Source organism: Meriones unguiculatus, chromosome 6, assembly GCF_030254825.1.
Source record: "Meriones unguiculatus strain TT.TT164.6M chromosome 6, Bangor_MerUng_6.1, whole genome shotgun sequence".
Classification (NCBI taxonomy): domain Eukaryota; kingdom Metazoa; phylum Chordata; class Mammalia; order Rodentia; family Muridae; genus Meriones; species Meriones unguiculatus.
This window is the reverse complement of record NC_083354.1, coordinates 95,142,180-95,160,463: the sequence shown is the minus strand read 5'-3', so window position 1 is coordinate 95,160,463 and position 18,284 is coordinate 95,142,180. Positions and strand designations below refer to the sequence as shown.

At 40.0% G+C, this 18,284-nt stretch overlaps 1 long non-coding RNA gene across 1 annotated transcript in view; it reads left to right on the top strand.

Annotated features, from left to right (window-relative positions):
* LOC110562186 (uncharacterized) overlaps positions 1–4,484 on the top strand; it is a 102,835-nt gene extending 98,351 nt beyond the window's left edge. Inside the window, exon 6 of the long non-coding RNA XR_009592435.1 lies at positions 1,169–4,484. This is a non-coding gene — a long non-coding RNA (uncharacterized LOC110562186). The remainder of the gene's footprint in view (positions 1–1,168) is intronic.
* The last annotated feature ends 13,800 nt before the right edge of the window (positions 4,485–18,284 follow it).

Below are 18,284 nucleotides of genomic sequence, written 5' to 3'. Positions count from 1 at the left end.
GCATGTTTACACAAACTTGAGGCAGGTGATGCTTAGAATAAGTATCACAATGCAATGTCCAGATTGAAACCAGATAGTTGGGGGAGAGAAATCAGCATTTGAATGAATAAAGGTAAGGTGTGTACATTCCAAAAGAACATTATACCAACAGGAACTCAACTCACTACTTTGAAAATCAAGTATTTGGTCTTTTTCCCTCACATAAACCAGGTACCCAAGTAATGAAATTACTGATGAAGATTTCTTTTTCTAAACATTTCAAGCTAGTAAAATAGAAATAGTGGATAAAGAAAAATAAAAGATTGAAACTAAGGAAGCATCAGTTTAGGCAATGATCAGAGATGACTGCTAATGTGCAAATTCCAACAGGATGTTAGCATTCTCTGAAAGGAGTGGAGTCTCTATCTATGAAGAACTTGTGCTAAAATCTGAGCCAGAGACTGATGAGTTTTCTAGCTCTGATTACCATGAAGTATTGGGGACAGAGGATTACATTAAACCACCATTGCATGTACTATTTGTAAGGCTAAATGGAAGAAATCTCTACAGGACAAATTCACATATTAAATACGTACACTTTGAGGACTAGCCTTTATTTTCCTTTCTCTCAAAGAAAAGGGATAGTGATAAAGGCTCAGGAGAAAACAAAAACCAAGCCAAACCTACAAAAAGCCTGAGGATCCTACATATATCCAGATATAAGTATATATATATATGTATATATATATATACATATATATGCATGTATGTCTCATATGTATATGAATTTATTTAGCATCTGTCTCTAAAAATACTTTTAAAATAATTTGGGTAAAATTTATTTATGTTATTTGGATATGTAATCTCATTTTAGGTATGACAATGATATTGTGGTTATATAGTTACATTTTTATAAAATATACTGAAACTTAAGATGGAATGATATATTTACTTGAAAAGAGTTTGGATAACATGTAGATTAAACTGTAAAGTGACTGTGAGCTGACAATGACTGAATCTGGGTAAAAGCTACATATACTGTCATAGTATAAATATTTAAAGTCTTAAATAATATAATTTATTATATTATGCTGAGAATTGAACACAGGTGCTTATGTATGCTAGGCATGTGCACTACCACGGAGCTGTAAAGCAACATGTTTTATTTTTGTTTGTTCTTTTCTTTTAGGTGGTGCTTAGGGAAGTTTGATCAGGCTGCTACAACATGAGAACCAAAGTCAGTTATGCATTAAATAAACTGAACCTGCAAATACCCCAGAAATCATTAGAGGTTTAAGTGAAATGACAATGAAGACATAATTGACAGTTTTCAGATAATTACTTACTCTCCCTTTGTTGCTTAATGTGGTATTATAATAAGTTTCCTGACTCTAGAGATTGGGGAATCTAAACAAGAGGCATTTTCAACTCCAGATAGAATGATAAATACAAAACAAAGAAATAGTATGAAAAGATGTAAAGATAGCAGCACAAAGTCACTACAGTAACAAAGATTAGACCATCAACAGATCTCTTCTTAGTAATCTTTTTTATTTTTCCCAGGATGGGAAAAATTTTTAATTTTATTTATTACAATTTATTCACTTTGTATCCCCACTGCAGCCCCCTCCCTCGTCTCCTCCCAATCCCTCCTTCTTCTCCCGCTATGCCCTTTCCCTAGGCCCTTTCTATCTGACCTTAGCTTATCAGGTCTTGTCAAGGCTAGCTGCATCATCTTCCTCTGTGTCATGGCAAGGCTGCACCCCCCAGGGAGAGGTGATCAAAGAGTTTGCTACTGAGTTCATGTCAGTGATAGCTACTGTACCCCTTATTAGGGAACCTACTTGGGAACTGAGAAGCCAATGGGCTTCCTTTGACAGGGGTCTAGGTCCTCTCCATGCATGGTCCTCAGTTGGAGTATTGGTCTCTGCAGCCCCCCTGGGCCCAAGTATTTTGGCTCTGTTCTCCTTATGCAGTTCCTGTCCCCTCCAGGACTTTCTATCTCCCTCTTCTTCTGTAAGGATTCCAGCACTCTACCCAAAGTTTGGCTATGAGTCTCTGTATCTCCTTCGATACCCTGGTGGGTAGAGTCTTTCAGAGGTCCCTTGTGGAAGGCTCCCTTCCTGTTCCTAATCATGAAATATGCAGGCACATTGAGGGAAGAAGAAAAGATCATCCTGAGTGTGGTAACCCAGAAGCAGAAAGACACATATGATATATTCTCACTTATAAGTGGATATTAGCCATACAACATAGGATAAACATACTAAAATCCATACTCCTAAAGAAGCTAAACAACAAGGAGGACCCTAGGGAAGATGCTTAATCCTCACTCAGAAAGTCAAACAGGATAGACATCAGAAGTGGGAGAAGGTAAGGAACAGGACAAGAGCCTCATTAGTAATCTTGAAAGGAAGCATGGGACAATATATCTCAGGTCATGTTAGTAAATAACTTCTAACCAAGATTGTGATGTTCATCAACACTATTGTGTATAAATAAAGATATTTCATAAGATGCACAAGGTTTGGGAGTTAGTGACACTAATACTGTAGAAGACATTTAAAAGAGTACTATGTACAGAGGAAGAAGAAAGATGGGAGAGAAAGAAAATCATCCGCCATGTCTAATCCACTAAAGAAGCAAGCTCTACTAAGAGAGGAGAAAGAAAAGAACAGACAATAATCCAATCAACCATAAAAACAACTAGCAAATAACAGGAATTAGTGAAAATCCTTTAGTAGTAGCCTTCAGTGGAAATAACCTCACCTCATCAATAAAGAGGGATGGAAGCGATGGCTGAGCTAGCAAGCAAGCTGGTGTAGCTATTTTAATATCTGATAAAGTGCATTTCAGACAAAATGTAGAAGATAAAGGTCACTGCATAAAAGTAACAATTCATCAAGGAGCTATAATAGATATATAAACAGATAACTAGATAGGCACCAAATGTTGACAACTCTAGTTTCATGAAATCAATAGTAAAGACATAAGAGATCTGATAAGAACTGGTACACCAGTGAGTGACTGAAGCCTTTAGATAGAAATCCAAACAAAAACTAAAAACAAACAAACTAAAACAACCAAAAATTATAAAGTTGATCTACATTATAAACTAAGTGGACCTAATCAAATATCTACAGAACATTCTATCCCACACATACAGAATGTACTTTCTTTCAACAACCCACTGAAGCTTCTTTAAAGTAAATCTCATTCTAAGCCACAATGCAAGTTTTAAATAATGCAAAATTATGCATTTCTTTTATCTTACGAGGACACAGTATAATAAACCCAGAAATAATTAACAAGAGAAACTACAGGAGCTTCACAAATACTTAGAGAAGAGACAATATACTTTTGAGGGTAGTTGAAAAAAAATCCAAAAGGAAATTAGTAACTTTTTAGAATCAAATGAAAATAAAACTACAATTTACCAAAATCTTGGGATACAACAAAGACAATTCTAAGATGAATGTTTATAGTTATTAGGGCTTAGAATAAAAACTCAAATTTTGGGAATGGGGCAATGCCTTAGTGGCTAAAAATACTTACTTGCGGAGGAGCTGGCTTTGGTTCCCAGAACCCACATTTTGGCTCACAGCGGTCTATAACTCCAGGTTCAAGGTATTTGTTGCCCTCTTTGAATCCCCACACTTACCAGTTATATATATGGTAAATGCTTTTATATGCAGGCAAAAATACATAAAATAAAACACATAAAAACACATAAAACACATAAAATAAAAATAAATAAAGCTTAAAAAATGAGATCTTATGTACAAAGTCATGTATGATGATTTGAAAGTAGAACCAAAATTATATTAGGTAATTTAGAAGTGGGAGTGGGTTGTAGAGAGAAAGAGGAAGGTATGTGGTATCCGGGGAATCTTCTCATCAAACAGTATACACCTGTATGAAAATGCCCTTATATAACATGTACCATTCCAGCTTTAACCTATCGAAATTTCTTGTGTTCTGGATTCTTACTCTACCTTGAATTGTTTTAGAAGCAACTTACGTGCTGATGTGTGATATCTTTCAAAGTATCATCATGAATTGCTATTAAAATATTAACTTTGGACAGAGTGCAGGGAATCTTATGAAAAAAGGGTGGGGGGACAGAAGCTCCACAAGGAGAGCAACAGAATAAAAAAATCTGGGCACATGGGGTCTTTTCTGAGACTGATACTCCAACCAAGGACCATGCATGGATATAACCTAGAAACCCTATTCAGATGTAGCCCATGGCAGATCAGTATCCAAATGGGTACCCTAGTAAGGGGAACAGGGACTCTCTCTGGCATGAACTCAGTGACTGGCTCTTTGATCACCTCCCCCTGAGGTGGGAGCAGCCTTACCAGGCCACAGAGAAAGACAATGCAGCCAGTCCCGATGAGACCTGAGAGGTGAGGGTTAGATGGAGGTTACTCCTCCCTATCAGTGGTCTTGGAGAAGGGAGGAAGGGTGGAATTGGGAGGGCATGAGGGAGGGGGCTGGGATACAAGGCGGATAAACTGTAATTAATATACAAAAATAAAAATTGAAAAATATTTTACTCATTTAATGCTGTGTCTCTAATTTTTTTTTAAATTAAGCTTAGTTCTTTGGAAATTTTATACATGTATATAATATAGTCTGGTTACTTTCTCTCTCCTTGTTCTCTTTTTCTTCACATTCCTACCAACCTCTGCCTTCCATACATCCGAGGTTTTGTTGTGTGTTCCCTGGGTCATCTTTGTTACCACTGGATTGGGACTATTCACTGGAGCCTGGTAGGCTCACTCACTAGTCCTGTTAAATTCTTAAACACCCTGAGTGCATACGCAGGATCTTTTCCTTTAAAGCCCTCATAACTATTGGTACAATGCCCCGCCTGCTAAGTTGTTCTAGTCAGTAAAATGTGATTGGAAACTTGATAATTGCTTTAAATGCATTTAAATTGTTCTATTGTTATTAAAAAAACCCCACTATGACTAAGAAAACCCAGAAGAGTTTATTGGAGGGTGTTTTAGAGGTTGAGTCCATGAACAGAATGACAGGGAGCATGGCATCATGGCGTAGAGCGGTAGCTGAGAACTTGCATTCTTATCCTCAAGTAGGAGGCAAAGAGAGCTAACTGGGAATGGGGAGACTTTTAAAACCTCAAAGCCTCAATGACATACTTTCTCCAACATAGGCACACCTTCTAATCCTTTCTAAACAATTCTTCCAATTTGGGATCAAGTATTCAAACCTATGAGTCTATGGGTCCATTTCCATTCAAACAATAAAGATAAGCCAATAAAATAGAGACTCCATTGTGGCCATGTTGGCAAGGATACATAGACCCGGGGAGAGAGCCAGCAAATTGTTTTAAATTACCCATCTATGTCCATCTATGAGCACAAATTCAGGTGAAATAACACACTCCTCTTAGTGTCTTGTTTGCTGTCTTCCTTTCTAAACCTTACTCAGCATTTCTGGAGGGAAGGAGCAGAGAAAAAGAAATGGCAAAGACAAATTTCGTGGGCAACTGTTGGGCAGAGTGAATGGAATTTTATGTAAGAACTGGGAAATAGTAAGAGCTGGAGAGGACAGGGTCTCCACAAAGAGAGCAACAGAACAAGAAAATTTGAACACAGGGAACTTCCCAGAGACTCATACCCCAACCAAGGACTATTCATGGAGATAACCTAGAACCCCTGCACAGATGTAGCCCATGGAAGTCCAGTGTCCAAGTGGGTTCCATAGTAAGGGGAAGAGGGACTGCCTCTGACATAATCTGACTGGCCTGCTCTTTGATCACCTCCCCCTGGGGGGGAGCAGCCTTACCAGGCCACAGTGGAGGACAATGCAGCCACTTGTGATGTGAACTGATGGACTAAGATCAGAATGGAGAGGAGAACCTCCCCTATCAGTGGATGTGGGGAGTGGCATGCATGCAGAAGAGGAGGGAGGGTGGGATCTGGAGGGGAGGAGGGAGGGGCTTATGGGGGGATACAAAGTGAATAAAGTGTAATTAATAAAAAATAAAAAAATAAAAAATAAAAAAGAAGAGATCTATCAAAAGAACAGTCATGACAGGAAAGGAGAAGAGTCATTTTATGACAATTTGAATCTAAGACTATCCTCTGAAGGCTTAGTTGCTAGCTGATGGGCCTCTGAGAAGCGATTAGATCCTAAGGGTCTTAACCCTCATGGTTAACCCATCTAAACTTCATGGCTGAATGTACTCCTACAGGGAGGCACCTGGTTGGGGAAGATGGTTACTGGTGACTTTGAGGCACATCTTATTTTTGGATCCTTCCTGTCAGTCTCACTCCACTTCCTGGTTTCTTGCCATGAACCCAATTTGTTCCATCATGTATTTTCTGATGTGATACTTACTTTATCACACATAGGCCCAGGAGTGACAGAACCACCAAACACAGAATTGCTGATACTCACAGCATATAGTCCCACGAATGACGGAGCCCCCGAAACACAGACCGAAGCCTCTGAAGCTGAAAGAAAAAGCAGATTTCCCCCTTTTCAGTTCTTCCTGGTGGACATTTTATCATAGTAATAGAAACTTACTAAAAGCATACCAAATATACACTATTCAAAGCAAGTTAGGTCATACAAAAAATTAAAAAAAAAATAATGAAAGGAAGAAAGGAAGGGAGGAAAGGAAGGAGGGAGGGAAAGTGAACTGTGAAATGAAAGTTGAATGCAGACATGATCTCAAGTCCAAGTACCTCTTAGGTTGGACTGCTCCTTTGAGAAGCTTGGATCAAAACATATGTAAAGAGAAAAATTGTCCCAGGAGCATAAAGATAAATTCAACAAGGTCACAGACAATGGGCTACCAAAGTTGAAGAGTTCTGCTGTCAGAACTAATCATGAGGACTATGTAAATTAAGGCTAATAAGTCATCCAAGAGTAAAGACAACACAGTTAATTTAAATAATTCTACTTGGTCTTTCCTTACAGACCAGACTTTTCAGGAAATATCTTTCAAAAGCTTAACCTCTTATGCTCAATAAGTTTAGAAACTACTGTGTGGGACAGTTTGGATCCAGGCTGCATGCATCTCTCAAATGTTATGTGCTGGAGGTCTGGTCCTTGGTGTGGTGATACTGAGCTGGTAGACCATGTAAGAGGTGGGGCTCAGTGGAGAAAGGTCAGACCCCTGGGAACCTGTCCTCACCTGATTGAAGCAGTCCACACAGGACCCGGATTCAGTGAGAGTTATAGGAAGAATAAAGTCTGATTTCCACCTTCCTGTTTCTCTGTTTGATCTCCTCAGCTTGGGCTGCTGCCTCTGTGAGGTCCTGCATAATCTTGGTGATGTCCCCTTGCTGTACTTAGCAGAGGTCTAGGTGATGAAGGTGCTTGTTCACGGAAGCAAATTTCTTTAGAGAGTTCTCATCTTCTACTATTTTGTTATGGTAACAAGAAATGAACAAATATATACCATATATCACTGTAACCTTTATTTGATATTTATTGACTGCTGTATCTGAAAAGGTACATGAGGGCAAAGGAGTGGTTTTTTTGCTCCCATTTTGTGAAATACGATGCCTTCATCCTCTCAAGATGTGCCACCCCCAAAGGGATAACGAAGGCATATCTAACAAGTAGGATGTGGTTATGAGAGTGGTCCATGGGCAAGCTGTGTCAGCATTATCTGAACATGTTAGAAATGGAGACGTGTTGGGAGTGTTGCAGAGCCAGTGACAAAGAATTTGTAGTTTACCAAGATCGATTAGTTATGTACCCATACAGGACACCTTCAGTCTTCAATTTCTGAAGTTTTATGACTTTCAAATATGTAGCTATAATGTATTCCTTTCATAATTCTGTAATCAAGTGAGTAATGATGGTTCTGGGAGTCATCTCAGACATCTTCCTCCGAATCTGTCTATTACACACTGCATGCACACATGGGCATGGCTGTTCCTGGATTCTCAGGAGTGCTGACATGATTTCTTTTCAGGAAACTGATTAAATATATTAAAAAAAAACAACCCTTTTTGTTTCTTCACTGAAAAACATATTTTTGAAAAAGAAGTATGATCCTTGAATGGTGGAAGTGTTTAAGTGTTCAAGTTGGGTCATTATGGCGCCTCAATATGTCATGAGCACACGCTTGGTTTTTACGGAATGGTGACATGTGGAGGGGAAAAAAATCCTTAATTATATCAGTAACTCTGATTTTTATTTTTTACCGTGTAAACAGACTTTTGCAGAATTCACAATTACTTATAAATGCTAATGCTGACTGTATTTTAAAGTCTAAAAATTTTTGTCATTGGAGTTGTGTCTTGAAAATATGTTTATCTATCTTAGTGCAAATGCTTTCTAGAATCCTGAAAAAGCATTTAAATTTTTTTTTGAGGCACTTAAGCTCAACAGTTAATGGAAGATCATGTATTTAAATAATTTACACTTCCATCTGGCTGAAAGAACACCAGGTGGAAGTCGCTGGTCGGCATGAGTCTGTTACGTGGAAGGAAATGTTTGCTCAAAATAAATGAAAGGCAAACATTTACATGCATCCTGTTTTTTTTGTTTTTTTTTTGGTCTTTGTGGGTAGACTCCTGCTTTCTATTCTAATGTTCCTAGGCCTGGATTCCATCTTAAATATTCACTTTGTGTTGTTGAGGGTCCAGGATTCGATTAACAGAATGACTGCCACTGTTTTATTTTCTTCTTCACAATCTTTTGATCACACGCAATTATTGTCTCTCTTTTTCATCGTTTCTGCATGCCAACCTAAAATCAAAAGGGGCTGCCCACTTTCTGCAGGAGAGAGGAAGCTGAGCTTCCTGGATGAAGTTTTCCTTGTTGCTGGGCCAGCTGGCAAATTTTACGTTTCCCACTGAGTGTCGCAGTGTGCTGTCAAAGGCTGGGTTTTGTGAGCTGACTTCTGATAGGCACTTTCTGCATCTTACCTGTCAACTCCACAGTGGACTTCCTCATTTGCAGCATGTGGCTTTCAAGCACAGACCAAGCCCGCCAAGTCAAGAAGAATCCTATGGAGCACTCCACTTACCAGCCCCTTTCTGCTCTTTGTGTTTGCCAGACATATTCTTCTGTGCCTGATTCAGTGTGTGAGTGTCTGTGTACCACTGGGGACACACAGGAGAATCAGCGTTATCCACAGTGTTAACCCTAAAAGGCAGGAAAGCCAGGCTTCAGTCCTAGTCTCAGAAAGGAGAATTGCTGGTTATGGAGGGGATTTTTCTCTAGGATTTACACTGGCTCTCCTAACAGCTTGCCCCCCAGCTTATATGGGAATGCATTCAGTAGCTAGCAGTGACTGCATAAACGCTTGGAAATCAGCCTTTGTAAGCCCATGTATTTCAAGGATTTCAAAATATTACAGTCTCTAGATTCTATCAGGATCACACTTGGGTTTATCTTCCAAGCTTCTAAGACTCCCCATGAAAAGAGATTACAAAATCTGTGGAGGTTCAAACTTGTATTTTTACCAGAGCCAAATGAAACACAAAAATTCCAAATGTTTCAAGTTTTATTCTAGGTTTAGAAGTGACACATTTTTGATTCAGCTCTAAATCTGACGAATTTTCTCTCTTTCATTGCTAGGAACAAGCCAGGCTGGGCTGGGGGGTGGGGAGAACCTGAGCATTACCCAGAAAGACCACCGCCCTGCCATATGGGGCTCACTAGGGGGTAGGGCTTTGGCTTATTATACAAAAAAAAGTATTGGTTGCAGGAAGGAAAGTTGCACATGGTACAAGTTGCTTGGGTACACTGTAGGGTATGGTTTGGCCACTCCCATGGCATTGGGCAGGAGTCATTTCTATCATCATCTTTCCTATTTAGCATTTGGGCTTGGACCAGAAAGAAGACTTTTTGGAAGATGGGGTACTGAGGACCTCCTTCATGGTACTCTTTCTACCTCCCTTCCTGGCTGGCCCAGTACTTTCAGGTTGAGGAGCTGGTCTATTCAGAAGTGTGGGTATTGCAGCAGTCACCCTCAGATGGTGCCACTCCAAGTGGCTCTGTGGGCAGGTGCTTGTGCTTTATCAATGTATGGAAAGCATATGGATGAACTGTCTTAGTAAGCTTGGCAAGGACACTGTTTAATATTGTACTCATCATGTTGAGCAAGCAGGGCTTACGAGGCTTACTCAGAAAAAAAATCTCTCCATTCATTTTCTTTACTGTTTGCATTTCTTTAGTCCCAAAGGCCAGACTCTTGAGTTTTAGTTGGCTTCCCAGTGTTCTGTAGCATCAGAATTGGTGGTGATAGTTGCAGAAGAAGAGACAGACAACAAGTCCTCACAGTCCGTGTGGGTACTCTCTGGACGCTGAACGTTCGTGAGCTGGTTTTGCTTTTATAGAACATGGATACAGGCTGAATGTTTGTGTCTCCTGCAAACAAACTGGAATGCCAGGTCTCAAGGAATGATAGCTAGAGGTGGAGCTCTCAGAAGCTAAGTAGACTGTTGGGGTGGTATTCTCTTGAATGCGATTAAGAACTGTATAAAAGAGGACCAGGAAATTTTCTTTTCCCTTCTATCATATAATGACACAAGAGTTGGTGCCATTTACAAGCCAGGGAGATAGAGGCCTCTTTAGACACTGTAGCTGTTGGTGTTATTGGACTTCCAATTTCTAGAGCTATTAGAAGACACACTTGTATTGTTTATAAACTACTCAGTTTCTATTATTTGATATAGCACCTCAAACGCCTGGCATGCTCAACCTCACACTGCACATGTCTCTTCCATGCTCCCTCTACCCCATGAACTGACGCTTGAAGGGTTCCTCCTTTAATGCATTTCCACTTGATGGTCTTGCTCATCTCTTTCCTCAGCCTTTGGGACCACCTCACTCCACTTGGTCACAAGCTGAATCTATGCTAGTTTTCCATACAAGAGGCCGGCTGGCAGCACTCAGTCAAATCCTGCAAACATGGAGGCCTGCTACAGCTATCATTCCTTCACTGTCAGAGGAGCCGACCTAGTTGCTTCCTTTCTGGGAATTTCGTCAGGTAGCAGTTGTCTTCATTAAGTTTCTGTTGGTGATGCAGTAAGCCTTGATGAGACCTGATAAGATAGGGTCAGATAGAAGGGGAAGAGGTCTTCCCCTATCAGCGGTCTAGGGAAAAGACATAGGGGAAGAAGAGGAAGGGTGGGTGGGACTAGGAAGAGATGAGGGAGGGGGCTTGCAGTGGGGATACAAAGTGAACAAATTGAAATAAATAAATAAATAAATAAATAAATAAATAAATAAATAAAAGTTTCTGTTGTTATGATAAAAATGTCATGACCGAAAGCAACTTGGGGAGGAAAGAGTTTATTTCATCCTTTGACTTGTAATCAATCATTCAAGGAAGTCAGGATAGGAATTCAAAACAGAAACCTTGAGGCAGGAACTGATGCAGAGTCCACAAAGGAGTGCTGATTACTGGTTTGCCAGTTTTTTTGTTTGTTTGTTTGTTTGTTTTGTTTTGTTTTGTTTTTAATATACACTCCAGAACTATGTGCCCAGGAATGACACCTCCCACAATGGGCTAGGCACTCCCACATTAATCATCAATTAAGAAAAATTCCCTACAAACTTTCCTATAGACAATTTTTTCAAGTAAGATTTTTCTTCCATGTGACCCTACCTTGTGCCAAATTGACCTAAAAACTAGCCACCTATTATCTACAGTCTTCCATAGGATACCCCATCTAGATAACACAAGCCAAGCTCTTAAAGGGGTACCAAATTCTTCCCTTAGATTCAGAGGGAGGGGGCAGACATCAAGTTACATCTGCATGTTCTTTAACTTTTGGGAAAGAGCCCCTCTCCCAAGTTCTGCCCTAAAAGTTCTGTTTGATTGTCTAATTCTTTCCCTCATTCTGCTTCATCCTTTTCAGATATGGGAGGGTCAGGAGCAGAATGATGAAAACCTGGGTTATTTATATTTATTGTCTTGGGTACTATGGTAATTAAGGATGCCATGTTTCAGTTGACATCTGGTTACATGAAATCAAATAGTTAAAATCTAATAGCAAGTTTACAATCAACACTCAATGGGATCAGCAGGTTGCATTTATGTATTTGTTTGTTTTTCCTACTATACATGTAACAATAATAATTAAGAAAAGAAGAGGCCATGAAACTGAGAGGGAATAGAACAGAGAGATATTAGAGGGGTTAGAGAGAAGAATGTGATTACCCATGTACCCTCAATGGATACAATTCATGGAGTTTTTCTTCTGTTTCCTTTTTAATTACTCATACCCTTGAATTCACAGCTCATAGAAGAAGCAAAAATCTGTTAACAAAGCTAGTGCTGTTCTATTACTTGTTTAACATAGAACATAGTAAGGAGGTTTTAAAGAGAAGTTTAAGAGGTAAATGGAAGATACAGGACCACACTAGCCCACTTCTCCAGTTACATAGTCTTTAATCCGAAATTATATTTAAAAATGAAAGAAGTATCTTAGGGGACCCTGTGGAAGATGGGGAGGGAAGACTATAGGAGCTAGAGGGGTCAAGGACACCATAAGAACATGGCCCACCAAATCAACTGACTGGGGGTCATAGGGGCTCACAGAGACTGAAGCAGTAACTGGGTAGCCTGTATGGGTCTGAGCTAGGCCCTCCGCATATACGCTATGGCTGTGTAGTTCTTGGGGAGTTGGGAGTTTCTCTGACTCTTTCGCCTGCTCGCGGGATAATTTTTTTTTCTCTTCCTACTGGCTTGCTTCATTTATCTTTGATATGAGGGTTTGTGCCTGGTCTTATTGCATCTTGTTATGCCATGTTCAGGTGCTATCCCTGGGAGACCTGCTATTTTCTGAAGGGAAATGGAGAAAGAATGGATTGGAGAGAAAAAGGAGGTGGGTGAAATTGGGAGAAGGGGAAACTGAGGTTGAGATGTAATGTATGAGGAAAGAATAAATTTGAAAAATGTAAAACATGTAAAAATGGAAGGTCAAAAACAACATTTGAGTAGCTGACACTATTAATTTAAATAGCTGACACATACTGCTCTAACTATTATGCTGAGAGCTGACTGGGATTTTCCAGAAGGTCCTTGGCAAAAGGTTTGTGTGAGTACATACGCATGTGCACATATTTGCAATGTGTGTGTGCCTGTGTTTGAGTTGTATGTGTAGCAGTTGATGTTATTATTTTTATCTGATGGGACTGTAGTAAGTATTCAAGTTCATATAGATTTAGGTGCTAGAGTATGTTTTAAGACAGAAGTTTCAGTTCATAATTCAGTTCATGATTTTTTTATTTTTAAATTATTTTTATTTTTATTAATTACAGTTTATTCACTTTGTATCCTCCATGTAGCTCTGTCCTTCCTCCCCTCCCAATCTCACTCTCCCTCCCTCTTCTCCACCCATGCCCCTCCTCCAGTCCACTGATAAAGGAAGTTCTCCTCCCCTTCTATCTTATCCTAGCCTATCAGGTCTCATCAGGAGTGGCTGCATTGTCTTCCTCTGTGGCCTGGTAAGGCTGCTCTCCCCTCAGGAGGAGTTGATCAAAGAGCAGGCCAATCAGTTCCTATCAGAGACAGTCCCTGTCCCCATTACTACAGAACCTACTTGGACAGTGAACTGCCATGGGCACCTCTGTGCAGAGGTTCCAGGCCATCTCCATGAGTGGTCCTTGGCTGGAGTATCAGTCTCAGAAAAGACCCCTGTGCCCAGACTTTTTGGATCTGTTGCTCTCCTTGTGGAGCTCCTGTCCTCTCCAGGTCTTGCTATCTCTCACTTCTTTCATAAGATTCCCTGTACCCTGCCCAAAGTTTGGCTATGAGTTTCAGCATCTGCCTCAATACCCTGCAGGGTAGAGCCTTTCAGAGGCTCCATGTGGTAGGCTCCTGTCCTGTTCTGTTTTCTCCCTCCTGATGTCCATCCTCTTTGCCTTTCTGCATGGAGATTGAGCATCTAAGCCAAAGTCCTTCATGATTAGCTTCCTTAGGTGTACAGATTTTAGTATGTTTATCCTATAGCCAACATCAAACTAAATGGAGAGAAACTTAAATCAATCCTACTGAAATCAGGGACAAGGCAAGGCTGCCCACTCTCTCCATATCTCTTCAACATAGTTCTTGAAGTTTTTGCTAGAGCAATAAGACAATTAAAGAAGATCAAGTGGATACAAACTGGAAAGGAAGAAGTCAAAGTATCACTATTTGCAGATGATATGATAGTATACCTGAGTGACCCCCAAAATTCTACCAGGGAACTCCTACAGCTGATAAACCCCTTCAGCAAAGTGGCTGGATACAAAATTAACTAAAAAAAAAATCAGTAGCCCTCCTGTATACAAAAGACAAAAGGGCTGAGAAAGAAATTAGGGAAATAACACTCTTCACAACAGCCACAAATGACATAAAGTACCTTGGTGTGACCTTAACCAAGCAAGTCAAAGACTGATTTTCTTAGTAAGACCAAAAACATAATAAGCAGTAATGAGTCCTAAAATGACAATTCTTGCAAAACAGTGGATTGTAGATTTTACAGTGTTGTCTCATTCTTATGGCTTTATGTTAGGTATGTTATGTAATGTATTTACTTTAATTAAAATATTTATTATTGTTGTACATGTGAGTTCATTTTGTATAATATATGTGGACATGAATGTGGACGAGAGAGGACAACTTTGTGTAGCTGTTTTTTTTCCTTCACCCTTTACACAGGTTCTCAGGGTGGAACTCAGGCTTGTTTAGGCTGCAACTTGACCTGATAGGCCACTTCACTGTCCCCACCTTACTAAGCATTGCTGATTTTGAGGGCATGGAGATATCAGACAAAGGAGCATTGTATAAGAGCAGTGTTAGAACACCTATTACTTTTTTCACTAACTAAAAAGAAACTTGCATATAATGCAAAGTTTGAAGGGTCCTTCTTGACATTCAAATAAGATTATAGGCCTGGGATGGTACCTTTGTACCCATGTTTTGTTAGCTTCCTAAAGACAAGAAAAGGTCAATCTAAAACTGACCACATGGTAATTCAAGTGAATGAAAGCCCACTGAGGTTTTTCTTTACAGTTCCATCCATGGGTCATCTCAACAAGGCCTATATGGGAAGGTGATCTTTGAAGTGATTTGAAGGAGGCCAAGAAGTGAGTTGAGTGGAGGTAGGGAAGACCCAAGAACCCTGAAGTTTGGGAGAAATTCTTGTGGTATTGTTCCTCTGGGGTGTCTGCAGAGCTCAAGTGATCTTTGAATGTCAGGACAGTGATAGTGGGCATCCTAGAATAACATGAGGGAAGGAACAGCCTATCAGTCATTCGGTGTGGCAGCTGCTTTTGGGCCACCATTTTTCCCTAGAGAAGACACCGTTCAGTAGCATTCTCCAGTGGAGAGTTCTGCTGCCTCTCTCCACTTATTGGCTTATGTAAAATTCAGGCATCTGTGAGGTTAAAGAGACACAATTCAGGACAACGTTCTGATGCTACTCATGAGTTTGAAGGGTTTTCCCAAACAACTCCTGATAATGGGGTGGAACGTTTTGTGCACTGGACCATTTAATCTTGATTGTTGACTTGAAGTGATTGAAAAGCACTTAGGAGACAAGCGTTTGGGCATGCCTGTGATGACTTCTCCAGAAAGAGTTTTAATTGAGGTGGGAAGACCTCCCTAAATGAGGGTGCATCATCCCATGAAGAGAGTGCAGCCTCAGCTTTCTGTCTTCATTCTAACTGTGGAAGCAAAATAACCTTATATGTGCCTGCTGCCATGCCTTCCTGCTATGATGGGCTACACCACTGAGTCATAAGCTAGAATAAATTGTTTCTTCCTTAAGTTTCCTTTGTCAGGTATTTTGCTACAGTAATAAAATCAATGCATAGACTCACTGTTGTATTCATTGCTGTGATTTGTTCCAAGAAAAGGATTCAGAATAAAATCACTAAGAAAAAAGACAGAGAGGGCAGAATTTGAAGCTGTAAGCATTGAGCCATTCTCATGCTCTTAATGGGCAGTGCTAGATGACAACATACGTAGAGTGCTGGTAACCAAGGCAGCTCACCTGGCCCAGGTATCTAGAGTTTTTATTGAGGACTCAATGACATTTTGCTTATGTGGCTTTCCATCAGTCTCCAGTCCTTCTGGACGCCAGACAGCTTCCACTTCTTCCACTGAGTAGCAGATGCTATGCTACCCAATATAACTTGCATTGTTTGAATGCCTGGTGACCAAAGCCTTCTGGAAAACAAATATGCTTCTGTGACTCACTGACCTTCAGTGAGCCCAAAGTTCACTTCCTGGACCAAGGGCAAAAAGCAACCTTTCCCTTTTTCCGGGATTATTTATTCATGACAACGTAATAATTTTCTTTAATGCACGTCTTTCTAGCAATGCATGCGATAAATAAAGAGGCAGACACAGAACTGTGGGCTGCCACATTTGTACATGTGGGGAACCCACATATTTTACATGTACGTTGTAAGTGTCTTCACCATTCGGTATGCAGTAGATGTCTGAATATTTTTTTATTGTTTTATGTCCCTTTTGTGGGCACAGGGGGGGAAAAAGAGTTTTTGACAAACAATATGTACATATCTTGTGCAAACTCATTGCAGGTAAGCAAACTGATAGCACATAGATTTAAATGTTTACTGGTTTGTGTCAGTGTCTGGGTATACAATGAATAATTCATAGCAAACTAGTAGAATGTAACATTTACATAAAATAATACTTTGCAAATTTATGGTAAGTACTAATTACTTGCCTTATTTGCCATGACTATGATATTAAATATTCATAAAAATGTGATTATTTCTTTGATTTGGCAGACATTTAGATTTCTCTACAGCTTTTCACACTGCTAATTTTAATCCAGTAAATTATCTGGAAGAAAACAGTATGCAGCCTAAAAACTGTTCAAAATTCACTCCAACACTGAGCACATTATGGACGTAATGATCCATTACAACCGAACTTCAAGAAGGGCTCACAAGAAAACTGAGAATTAAACAAAGAAATATGGAGGCTATCATCATGATTTATCAGATATGTTTATTCGATTTTTTTAACATATACTCTGGACAACATTTTGAAGTATGTTTGTGATGTGTAACAAATAGGCTTTGAGGTGTTCTGTTCCCATCAGGAACCAGTTTAAGAGAACTTCCCAGGACTGTGCCAGTGCTCATGTCCCAGCTTGATGTGCACTGAGGTTATTTTTCAGGCCCATTGCTACAAAAACCTAAACGGTGGCCTTGAGGTAGTGTATCTTTATGGATCATAGTAGGAGAAGACCCACTCCTATCTTTGTGACTCTTAGATGGGTTGTTAGAGCTCTTTGGCATAAGCCTCACATGAGAGAACTGACCTCTGGGTGACCAGAATAGCTTCTGTCTTGGTAACTCACAAGGTCCCGTTAACAAACCTTTTGCTGTTGTTGTTGTTGTCTAATGACCACAAAGTTAAACTGTCCTGGTGTTCCCCATTCTCTGGTCTAAAATCAAAGGAAACTTGGAACATAAAGACCTAAGAATCCAAGGAGGTGGAGGTGTTAAGGTGATGGAGGAGAGACTTGTACAGTGTAATCATTACGTTGTTTGTAGCTATGACAAAATCCAACAAAAGAAATGTAAAGAAGGAATGGCCTACTTGGGCTCACAGTTTGAGGGTATAGTACATCATTGTGGGCCTTACCGTTAAGTCAGCAGAGTCCGAGGCAGTTGGTTGTTCTGCGCCTGCAGTAGGGAAGCCGATAGAAGTGAAAGCTGCTGTTCAGTTAATTTTTCTTCTTTTTATTTGGTCAGGGCCCTAGTTCATGGAATGGGGCCACTCATCCTCAGGGTGGTCTTCCCTGGCTCTGTTAAACCCCTCTGAAAATATCCTCTTAGACACACCTAGAAGTGTGTTTCCATGATGGTTCTGCGCCCCCTTCTATTAGTCAATGAAATTAAACATCACATCAAGCATGAGAAAATCTTTGGAAGGGCACTGTAGGGACTAGTCAGACATGTCTTCTTCTATCGCTTCTAACACTAAATTGTTATGAGAGAGAGATTGTACAACAGAAACCCTTTTAATGCTAGCACCCAGCATGGTAGGTGTATTGGTACAATGTCTAGACCTAGAACTAGGGAGAACTCCCACACTTACTCTTTTTGTTTTCTGTTTCTGAAGGGTTTTGAATAAGACAAGGGCCTTGATTCTGAATGACCAAAATTCTGACTCTGAGGAGTCATGCCTTCAGAGTGCATGTCCAAAGTGTGCAGACTTGTAATCTAGGATTGATAGAAGGTGCTGCCGTATGCAGCCAAACAAGGGTCAGGGCCTTGTGCATAAACCTTAAAAACAATGTAAATGATAATTGTGACTGAAAAGTCAAAGGGCG